Genomic DNA, 12,037 nt, shown 5'->3' on the forward strand with positions numbered 1-12,037 from the left:
AATCCTTTTTTATAGCATCATATCCTTTTTTTTTTTTTTTTTTTTTAAGACGGAGTCTTGCCCTGTCGTCCTGGCTGGAGTGCAGTGGCGTGATGTCAGCTCACTGCAGCCTCCGCCTACTGGGTTCAAGTGATTGTCTTACCTTAGCCTCCCGAGTAGCTGGGATTACAGGCACCCACCATTACGCTTCGCTAATTTTTTTATTTTTAGTAGAGACTGGGTTTCACCATGTTGGCCAGGCTGGTTTTGAACTCCTGACCTCAAGTGATCCGCCCACCTCAATCTCCCAAAGTGCTAGGATTATAGGCGAGAGCCACCATGCCCGGCCCATAGCATCATATCTTTAAAAGTGTAGGCTGTATTCAGCATTTTAAGGATTTATATTCATAGTCACGCACCGCTTAAGGAGGATTCATTCTGTGAAATGAGTTGTTAGGCAGTTTTGTTGTGCGAGCATCATAGGGTGAACTTACACAAACCTAGGTTGCAGAGCCTACTGCACACTTAGGCTGTGTGGTCTAACTTTTTGCTCCTGGACTGCAAACCTGTACAGCATGTTACTGTCCTGAATACTGCAGCCAATTAGAACAGAGTGATCCATAGTTGTTTCCAAACATATCGGAACCTAGAAAAGGTACAGTGAAATACGGCATTACAGTCTTATGGGACTACAGTCCGTTGTTGACTGAAATGTTATGCAGTGCATGGCTGCATGAGGATAACTTGAGAATTTTGCCTGATATGAAATCTAGAATATTACATTAAATATGAGAAACCATTTTAAAAACTAATGTACCTCCTGTAAATTTGGACTTTTTGATTGCTACATCTAGGTAATGAGAAACAAAAGACAAGTACAGAAATGGTTGTATTCTGCTGGGCAATAAAAGCCTTTTACTGCTGCTTGGGATGACTTCATCCAAATTGGGAGCACTTAGAAATAGACAACAATGTGACATATTTACTGTAAACTGGTTAGCAGCATTAGGACAAGCACAAGTGTGTCAGTTTAAAGTGGAGAGTACTTTAAGGTGCATATTTTCCATTTTTATTATTTATCTGTTAGGGCACATTTCAGGGTTGAAGAGAGGTTTGGTACTTTTTTTGCCTGAAGTGCTGCTACATCATTGCAATTCAGTGAAAGTATTCAAGATGTGGGACTAGCTGGCTACTAATGTGACTATTTTTCTAAATTACAAAAATGTTCAGAAATGACATTTAGTGTCAGAATCCTTTAGATATTTTATTTGCTATTTAATGTATAGGCTTCCTGAAGTGTATTTGTATGTATTTCAAGCAGTATATAATTTTGTCAAATGTTCAAGAACCTAAATTTGAGTGTTTTCTAAAAACTGTGTTTCTAAAAACTGTGTCTAAAACTGGTAAATTTGGTAAATTCTTAACTAGATAGGAAAATAGAGAATGAAGGGCTTTTACTCTGTGTTTTTCTTGCCTACAGATTCATCATACATACTGGGAAGCCTCAGAATGCCTAAAGTCTAATAAATTAGACTTAATATACCTACTTGTCGATCCAGAATGCATTGCAAGGATCTTGTAGTGTTTCCGGGTTGACATTGTTGAACGTTGCTTGTCAGATATTGGGTGCTGAAAAGGGCTGTGCCCAGTATGTGGTAATGGTTGAGTCTGGAGGGGTTGGATGGAAGTAGTGTGTGTGTATGTGTGTGTGTGTGGTGGAGGGAGGGGGTCGCATACTTGTGTCACCTGCAGAAGGGAAACCTGCTTTTCATTCTCCAACAGGCGTGGGTTTCATAACAGGGCTGGAGGAATGTTATTCTGGCAACAGTGTATATTATTGGAAATGGAGAGAGGAGAGACCGGGAGCAGAAAGAAAACCTTAAAGGCTTCAAAGTGCCTATACATCATTATGTATATAAACTTGGACTGGTTTTTTTTGTTGTTGCTGTTGTTCAAAAAAAAATAAACACAGCAGTCTCTCTTGTTGCTGTGCTCAGACTTGCTTTAGTGAAATAAATTTTGACTACAGAGTACGAGGTGGTAGTTCTCTGTGCTTTGAGGTGTCTGCAGTCTGGAAGGACTGATGGACTTTGGGTCCTATGAGGCTTGCCTTGCCAGCAGGGAGGAGGCTGGAACACATTGCTGTTGTCTGTCATGTCATGTCATGTCTGTCATGGCCAGCCTGAGAAATTGAGAAGATGCTGCATAAAACGTGGGAACGTGCAGTGCTTCCTGAGACCTGGGGAGCCTGGGCCAGAGCAAGTTTGTATGCCACTGGTGGCAGCTGTTCCTTAGATAGGGTTCATGCTCTCAGGCTTGTAGGCACCCACTCATCCTGCCCCTCATTTACCCACTTGGCTCCCATAGGCTCATGACATATTGGAAGGATGGAATCCCCCACCACACAGGGTGCAGAGGGCATGGATGCTTTGTGGGCTCTTTGTATAGTGTAATGGTAAGAGCAGTGGTGTCTGTAGATCCTGTACTTCCCCTTTATTTTACAGGTTGGGGAATGGGCAGAGTTTTATTCGTCTGAGCTCACCCAGCTGGTTATTAGCAAAGCAGAGACTGAACTTGATTCCCTGTCCACAGAAAAGGGTGGAAAGTTGCCCAATATAGAGGGCTCTGTGGTCAGAGGAGAAGTTCAGAGGTCTGTGCTCAGAGAGGAGAAAGTATAAAGATGTAATGCTGGCCTTTCCTGTACATATGAGACAGAAAAGACCCCCTTCCCCCCGTTTTTGTTTTTTGAGGTGGAGTTTCACTCTTGCCACCCAGGCTGGAGTGCTGTGGCGCGATCTTGGCTCACTGCAGCCTCCACCTCCCAAGTTCAAGCAATTCTGCTCAGCCTCAGCCTCCTGAGTAGCTGGGACTACGGGTGCCCACCACCACACGCGGCTAATTTGTGTGTGTGTGTGTGTGTGTGTGTGTGTGTGTGTGTTTTGAGACAGGGTCTCACTATGTTGCCTAGGCTGGAGTTCAGTGGCACGATCTTGGCTCATTGCAAACTCTGCCTTCCGGGTTCAAGCAATTCTCTTGCCTCAGCCTCCTGAGTAGCTGGGATTATGGGTGTGCTTTTAGTAGAGATGGGGTTTCACCATGTTGCCCAGGCTCGTCTCAAACTCCTGACCTCAGGTGATCCACCCGCCTCGGCCTCCCAACTGCTGCGATTACAGGCATGAGCCACTGTGCCCAGCTAATTTTTTGTGTTTTTAATAGAGACACGGTTTCACCATGTTGACCAGGCTGGTCTCGAACTACTGACCTTAGGTGATTCGCCCACCTCCCAAAGTGCTGGGGTTACAGGCATGAACCACTGTGCCCGGCCAAAGCTTTTGTTTTAGTAAAACATTAACTTGATTTGTTCTAAGTATAAAAATAGTTATAACCAAGAGCTTTAGGAAGTTATATGACATCTGTTGATGGTTAAAAGACATGTTAGGCAGAAATCCTTGTGGTGCTAATTTAATCGATTACCTTTACACTCCCTTAAGGCTGGAAAGAATGTTAACCAAATGACATTGTAAAGACATGTATGCTTAGATACTGCAGTTATGTGACTGAGAACGTGGGATTTGAAAAACAACAACACACAAATGCCTCCACTTAAGACAGTAGAACTAGTCCACAGCAAGCAAATAACGTTTTAGGTGTAGTAAAGTATCTGCCTTTTTGCAAAGTAACTTTTGTTGTTCGGTTGCGATCCTGGTGTTAGCTCCCCAAGCTGGCTGGACGTTGTGTCATCTGAGTTTGTTTCTAATTCACTTGGTCTTGGTTGGGGTGTTGTGTAGTTAGTAAAGCTCGCATGTGTTCCTGATATAGCCAGGATTGAGAACCACCATGTATTCCCTCATTCCCTTTTGAGATAGATTGACACTAGATATTGTGCCCCACAAGGGTAGATTTTAACGATGTATAACACTAGTCTGCACAGTTGAGGAAGTAGGGACTGTTGTGAAAATCCTGGCTTATCAGAATGACAACGAATACTTACTGAGCAGTGACTGAATGCCTTGAGCTATTCGGAGAGCTTGAAAAGTTTTGACTCGGCTGGGCATGGTGGCTCACACCTGGAATCCCAGCACTTTGGGAGGCCGAGGCATATGGATCACCAGAGGCCAGGAGTTCGAGACCAGCCTGGTCCAACATGGTGAAACCCTGTCTCAACTGAAAATAAAAAATTAGCCGGATGTGGTGGCAGGCGCCTGTAACCCCAGCTACTCAGGAGGCTGACTGAGGCAGGAGAAACGCTTGAACCTGGGAGTTGGAGGTTGCCGTGAGCCAAGATCACACCACTGCACTCCAGCCTGGGCGACAGAGTGAGACTCCATCTCAAAAAAAAAAAAAAGAAGAAAAAATTTTGACTCATTTAATCCTTTTAACAATTCTATGAGTAAGGGACTCCTGTTACTCACATTTCTCAGATGAGGGAAATGGGGGCAGAGAGAGGTTAAGTCATTTGCTCCAGCTATGTCCAGTCTTCACTCTTAATTCCTAAGCTCCATTGCTTGTACTGTATGAGCTGATGCTTCCTTCATATTTGTGACTCATCAGCTCACGGAGCTGATTTTAGAAGCTCTGGCATTTCTACTGCTCCAGCATTTGCTCCACAGTTCTGTCGTTGTCACTTGGGTTACAGCATCCAGTAGACCGTGTGATGTGCAGGGCTCTTCCTGCAGACTGCTTCTGCCTGTGGTAGCACAGCCTGGCTGACTTATCTATCCCCAGAGCTCTTCTTCACTCCTACACCCCTGCCTTTGTCTTGAGTTAATAATACAACATAACAGTAAGCAGAAAAACAAAAATATTTCATGGTCAGTTTTCTAGTTCCTGGGTTTAATGAGAACTAGCCAGTTTAGCTTATATATATTCACTATAGTATTTCCTTTATTTCTATGTGCTATGTTTACTGTGATCATAATAAAATTATTTAAAACACTTTATTGGGATTTGAACAGGGCAGCCTCTTATATATAGCTTATTTTTTTTACTAGCAAGTTTAGAAATGTACCAGCAAATTTATAATTTTTTCTAGCCAATGTATGAGCTTATAAACAAAACAAAAAACTCTTTAGTTATGTAAGAGAACTGAAGGGAAATAACTGTGCTATCTTCACCATTGCAAGAGAGTAGGTGCTTGTATAGCTTTCAAAAATGGGCATGACTTGCAAGACTATTTTAATTACATGGAGAAGCCATAGATCACAATGCAGTTTCCAACCATACTGCATTGACTTAAAAAAAATACCCTAAGAGTATTATGTAGAAAAATAATTAAACAGTATGGGATACATCTCATAGAATCTTTAGGATTGCAGGCTTATTTTCTCACGAACACTTGAGTTTATTTGAATTTCGGATTATACTGGCCCCTCTGCTCCGTATGAAGTTTCCATTAAGCATGTGTTCTTTCCTTAATGATTGTGTACTCCGGTTTCCCTCTGCAGTGAGCAGGAATTACTGAGCTTGTGCTCGTTGAGTGCTCTCTGCTGGCGGCTTTGGGTTTTAATATCAGTAACAGATCCACCAGTGAAGTGTAGACAAGGGAACTCGAACTGGAAAGTAAAAGGAGCCCAGCTCCCAGCCTGCGGCACTCCTCCATTGTGAGCCCAGAGTGTGATTACAGATGGCCCCTAAAGAAGCCACCCCATCCCTGGCCCTGCATCCCTGCGGTGTGGTCAAGCCCGCAGTTCCTCTGCTGCATCACCGTGATCAATACGTGAGCATATTTTAAAACACAGTGTACTAGGATGATGCCAGATTTATGAAGTGGTTGGGTTTTTTCCCCAAGCAGGGAACTAGCTGTGGAAAGTGGGAAGTTTAAAAGTCTTATGACATAAAGCCAAGATTAATTACTATGATCTGATTGATACTAATCTGTTTTAGTTTTTCAAACAGAGTTTGTAACAATTGGTGATGTAAGCTAAAAGAAGTTTATGATCTTATCAGAGGTGAACACTGACCTTAAAATTTGGGGAGTCGGTAACGGAAGTCAAAGGGCACTATGCTTCTTTAAGGAAAAAAGCAACCAGAAATGCAAAATAAGCATAGTGACTTTGCTTCTATATGTCTCTCTGGTTGTTTCAGCCATCATTGATGACCTTTTTCTTGTATGGCTTTATTGGATACGTGTAAATCAAAGGCATCCTCTGCCCTTTCAAGTCAATATATGATTTCTTTCTTTTTTTTTTCCCCCAGACAGAGCCTTGTTCTGTTGCCCAGTCCTCCTAGGTCCACCTCCTAGGTGGACCCTTGTCTACACTTCACTGGTTGCCCTGCCTCTGCCTCCCAAGTAGCTGGGATTACAGTCATGTACCATCATGCTTGGCAAATTTTTGTATTTTTAGTAGAGACAGAGTTTTGCCATGTTGGCCAGGCTGGTCTTGAACTCCTGAGCTCAGGTGATCTGCCCACCTCAGCCTCCCGAACTGCTAGGATTAAAGGTATAAGCCACTGTGTCTGGCCAATATGTGTATTTTTGTAAAAATCTATTTTCATTAGGGAAAATTTCAAATATACTGCTATAGTTAAGAGAATAACATACCTCTATGTTCCTGTCACCCAACTTCAGCAATTCACATTTTTGGCCAATCTTGTTTCTTCTATACCCTCGCACTATTTCCATTCCATCATTTTGAAATAAATCTTAGATATCAGACAGTTACACTGGTAAATATTTCATTATGTTCAATATATGTATTTGGCAAAAAGGAATATTAAACTAATATCCTGCCTTCTGCCTCACTTTTTAAAGAAGATACTGTGTTTTGAAGGGTGGCTTACAAAATGCTTTGTAATATTCTAAATGGAGGCAAAAAATATGAAGTTAAATGTTTTTGAGATGAAGGCTGTCAACAGCTTTCATAGCATAGGCAAGAAGATTGTGGGGCAAGTGTGCACAGGAAGTGTGAGGCCCAAAGTGTCCTGCCCTGGAGTGTGAGACGGAACGATCCCAGGGAGCACCATGCTGAACAACAAGCCTGACCTTACCCTGCTGTCACAGGAGATTAAGTGGCCAGGCTGGTTCTTCAGTCCTCATTTCTCAGAAGACATACATGGATGTTTTCTATGATTATAGTTTATAGTGACCTTGTGCAGAAGCATCGAGCCAGTTTGTTATTAAAACTTGGACTAGGTAAACTATAATTTGTTTTCTGTGCAGGTGATAACCACTGGAGATAGCAAGAGTGAATGACAGTGCAGTGACGGGCAAATCTTACTTGTTTCTGTTTAGACAATCTGTATATAGACAGATAGTCAAACAGTCTGTATATATACATAAAACAATAGTGTGTGTGTGTGTATATATATATATATGTCTCAAAAAATATATATTTTGAGATAGGATCTCACTTTATCACCAGACTGAAGTGCAGTGGCACCATCATGGCTCACTGTAGCCTTGAACTCCCTGGACTCAGGTGGTCCTCCTACCTTAGCCTCCGGAGTAGCTGGGACTACAGGTGCATGGTGCCATACCTGGCTAATTTTTGTATTTTTAATTATTTTTTTAAGAGATGGGGTTTCACCATGTTGCCTAGGCTGGCCTTGAACTCCTGGACTCAAGCGATCTGCCTGGCTTGGCCTCCCAAAGCTCTAGGATTACAGGTGTGAGCCACTGCAGCCGGCCTGTTTAGACAATATTAAAGCCATTGTTTGTCTAGTGTTAGAGATGATATGTTATAATTTAGTACATGCTTAATTGAAGGTATTGGTGCAACCCCAAAATATATATTTTTCACATAACCCAGATTAGCAGTGGTATTTAATGTTTCAGTTATATCTTCCAGCAGATAACTGAATCTTTGTTTTTATCGTAATTGGTGAGAGCTGGGAATCTTACAGCTCCAGGAGGTGCCTGTCCAGGAATTGTGTGGGATTCGCAATGTGGAAGAGCAGGGTCTCGCTGCTCTGGGAACCCTGCAAGTAGTTGAGCCCCCTGGTCACGCACTCAGCTTGTCACTGTGGATGCCAGGCCCTCTTGGGGAGTGCTCTCGAGCCCCTCTCAGGGTATCACCTTTTCACTGGCGATGGGGTTGGAGGAGAGGGTCAGACTCCTTCCCTGCCCTCAGCTTGCTGGCTGCCCAGGCACACCCTGTGTGTGCAGCTTCAGCATTCCTGTGGCATTGGCCTCTGTGGTTTTTCTTCTTTTCACATGGCTTACTTTATGCCCTGTTCACTCCACAATTGTTTGACTCTTTTCAAAGACAGGATGGAGGTACAGGAAGGAAATAACTTAATTTGAAGATTAAAATTCTGTTAATTTTAGAATGCAGTCTCTTCAGTTCTGGAATTGATTTCTTTTGGTTGCCCTTGGTTTTTGTAAGGAATGTGACATTGCTTAAGATTTATATATAACCGAGTCAGTTTCTGCCTCTGTATTGTATTACTTCAGGTAAGCTTTTTCAAAGTTACTTTGAATAGTTGATAATAGATTTAGAACAAATGGGTCACCATTCTCAGGATATTTCTATTGCCTTTCTGGAATAATGCAGCTCATTGTTCTGCCGGGTGTCCTCTAATCAGCCTGAAAAGTGTTTTCTTTTACTTCATCATAACATTGGGCCTTTTAATTGAGACATCTGGCAGATGTCTTTATCATGACTTATTTTAGGTCTTTATCATGTCTTATTTTAGGTGGGTTGAGAATTTTTTTTTTTTTTTTCAAGACAGAGTTTCGCTCTTGTTGCTTAGGCTAGAGTGCAGTGGTGCGATCTGGGCTCACCGCAACCTCAGCCTCCCGAGTTCAAGTGATTCTCCTGCCTCAGTGTCCCAAGTAGCTGGGATTACAGGCATGCGCTCCCATGCCTGGCTAATTTTGTATTTTTAGTAGAGACAAGATTTCTCCGTGTTGGTCAGACTGGTCTCGGAACTCCCGACCTCAGGTGATCCGCCCGCCTCAGCCTTCCAAAGTGCTGGGATTATAGGCCTGAGCCACTGCACCTGGCTAGAATTCTTGACATAGTACACAATGGCATTATTTCCAAGGCTTTTTTTTTTTTTTTTTTTTGGGAGACAGAGGCTTGGTCTGTTGCCCAGGCTGTAGTGCAGTGGTGTGATCTCAGCTCACTGCAACCTCTGCCTCCTGGGTTCAAGCAATTCTCCTGCCTCAGAGAATCAAGCAGTTATCCTCTCAAATAGCTGGGATTACAGGCATCTGCCACCATACCTGGCTAATTTTTTGTATTTTTAATAGAGACAGGGTTTTGCCATGTGACCAGGATGGTGTCGAACGCCTGATGCTCAGGCGATCCACCTGCCTGGGCCTCCCAAAGTACTGGGATTACAGGCATGAGCCACTGTGCCTGGATGCAAATTTTTAAAAGTAAAAAAGCAAAATAAGCCCCCATGTCAGTGTTTCAGTATTTACTTGAGGGGGAAATTGTATCCTAACATTCCCTGCACCATAAGCTGAAATTTCAGTGCCAATTCTGTTGCTTGTGTGTCCATCCAAAATAAAGACAAGTTTTTGCAGGAATGTCAGATGGCTGTGGGACAGGCCTAGACAGGAACAAAACTGGAGGCTTCGCATCAAAACAGACACCCGCCTAACCACATGGGGTTTGCCCTGTGAGTTGTTTGTCATCCTAGATTTTCAGCAAGAATGGGCTTTAGTACCATATGTCACATATGAGGAGGTGCTCATTTTGTTAATCAAATCACATTGGTAATATTCACACTACATTGTCATATGAAAGTTGAAAATCTTGAACTTAAAAGTTCATAAATTTATTGCTCAAATCTCTGGTTGGCTTTAAATGTCTTTTTGGAGGGGAGAAGGCAAGAGGAGCATGGATTGAAGGTTATATTGAAATAATCTGCTTGCTGTACGATGTCGAACAGGTCCAGCTAAAAAGGTAGGTGGTGGTTTCTCTCGCTCGCATACGAACATGTTTCTGGCCCCAGTTGTCAAACGAGTTTTGTGTTTTCCTTGTCTAGTCTTGTTGACCTGCTATTTGTTTTAGTCTTTTGATAAACAGGAAGTGTTGCTGCACTGCAGTCAGGAATGTAGTAAGTAACTATTAATATTAAACAAGATGGGAGGGATGAGAAGGGATTTAACTTAAAAAAAGTAGAGGGGGAATGTAAGAAAATGAAATAATCCTTAAAATTTTAGAACTGAAATTTATTTGGGGTCTTTTGAAATGCTTTTTTCTCTTGAAACCTCTAATTCTGGATTTACATTTGTTTCTGTTGGTGGTGTATTACGTTGCTTTAGGTTGTTTAGAACAAACATCACAATTAATGATGACATGAAGGTTAGGTTTCGAGCACTAGCTTTTTCCATAGAGGTCTAAAAAGAGCTGTGCCCAAGTCTACCGCTAGCAGAGATCTTATATGTGCCTGGCTCAACTCAACGTATCAGTATCTTGCAGGGAGAAAGGATGAATAAGGACAAAACCACAAGTTCTGAAGGAGTGTATTATTTCCAGGCTTTTTCCCTGGTTGTTCCAATACACCATGCATTTTTAAAAATCTTTATTTATTTATTTATTTTTGAGAGAAGTCTCACTCGTCCCCCACACTTGAGTGCAATAGCTCAATCTTGGCTCACTGCAACCTCCACCTTCTGGTTTCAAATGATTCTCCTGCCTCTGCCTCCCAAGTAGCTGGGATTAAGGCACCTGCCACCACGCCCGGGTAATTTTTGTATTTTTTAGTAGAGACAGGGTTTCACCATGTTGGCCAGGCTGGTCTCGAACTCCTGACCTCAGGTGATCCACCTGCCTCGGCCTCCAAAAGTACTGGGATTACAGGCGTGAGACACCGTGTCCGGCCAATTTATTTTTATTTTTGAGATAGAGTCCGTCGTGTTGCCCAGGCTGGAGTATAGTGGTGTGATCACAACTCACTGCATCCTTGGTCTCCTAGGCTCAAGCAATCCTATAGCCTCCACCTCTCGGTAGCTGCGACTACAGGCATGCACCACTATGCCTCGCTGATTATTTTGCCTTTTGCGGAGACGTGGTCTCACTTTGTTGCCCAAACTGGTCTCGAACTCCTGGGTTCAAGCAATCCTCTGGCCTTGGCCTCCCACAGTGCTGGGATTACAGGTGTGAGCCACCGTGTCCGACCGCACTGTGCATGTTTTGACCTCCTCACCTTTGTCCTAAGATTTCTTTTCTTTTTTTTTTTTTTTTTTACAAATTTTAACATTTTATTGATTTAGGGGCCAAACAAGGCAGCATTTGGTCAGTTAAGAAAGGCACCTCATTGAAAATAATACATCACAGTGCTATTGAGTGATCCCAGTCACAGGATTTGATCATGGAAAGGACAATCTTTGGATGACATAGCTTAGGACACTTGCTCATTTATTTAAAAGAGTCCCTTCACACACTGCAGATAAAAGAAGGCAAGAGCATAGGATTGTGGCCTGTGCTGCGTAGCTGTGAGAGGTTACTCATGAGAGTAGGTAGCCTAGTAAATCAGCGGTAAGTCAGGGGAAGGGAATCAGCCTCCCTTTCCATTCCATTCCCTTCCCCCTCCCCTTGATTCCAGTATGCTTGATTTGTTGAGCCACCATCCCTATGAATACACCTTACATCTCTTTCAAATGTGGAGACGGTTTTTTGATCTTACAGTGTGTGGAACCAGGGTCAGTAATCAAAGCCTCCCTGTTGCAAGCTATAGACACACAGGACAACAATTTGATTTCCTGTACTCTTGGTCTGGAACCCATGGGGTTCTGAGATAAAAGCTGAGGTCTTAGTGCACTGGCTTTAAAAAATATTTTCGGCTGGGCGCGGTGGCTCACGCCTGTAATCCCAGCACTTTGGGAGGCCGAGACGGGCGGATCACGAGGTCAGGAGATCGAGACCATCCTGGCTAACACGGTGAAACCCCGTCTCTACTAAAAAAATACAAAAATCTAGCCTGGCGAGGTGGCGGGCGCCTGTAGTCCCAGCTACTCAGGAGGCTGAGGCAGGAGAATGGCCTAAACCCGGGAGGTGGAGCTTGCAGTGAGCTGAGATCCGGCCACTGCACTCCAGCCTGGGTGATAGAGCGAGACTCCGTCTCAACAAAAAAAAAAAAAAAAAAAAAAAAAAAAAAAAAAAAA

At 43.0% G+C, this 12,037-nt stretch overlaps 1 protein-coding gene across 5 annotated transcripts in view; it reads left to right on the forward strand.

The window, feature by feature from the left end:
* PARD3 (par-3 family cell polarity regulator) overlaps positions 1 to 12,037 on the forward strand; it is a 720,675-nt gene that overhangs the window by 90,184 nt on the left and 618,454 nt on the right. The gene's annotated exons all lie outside the window — the stretch shown is intronic.

Source organism: Piliocolobus tephrosceles, chromosome 9 (genome assembly GCF_002776525.5).
Source record: "Piliocolobus tephrosceles isolate RC106 chromosome 9, ASM277652v3, whole genome shotgun sequence".
Classification (NCBI taxonomy): domain Eukaryota; kingdom Metazoa; phylum Chordata; class Mammalia; order Primates; family Cercopithecidae; genus Piliocolobus; species Piliocolobus tephrosceles.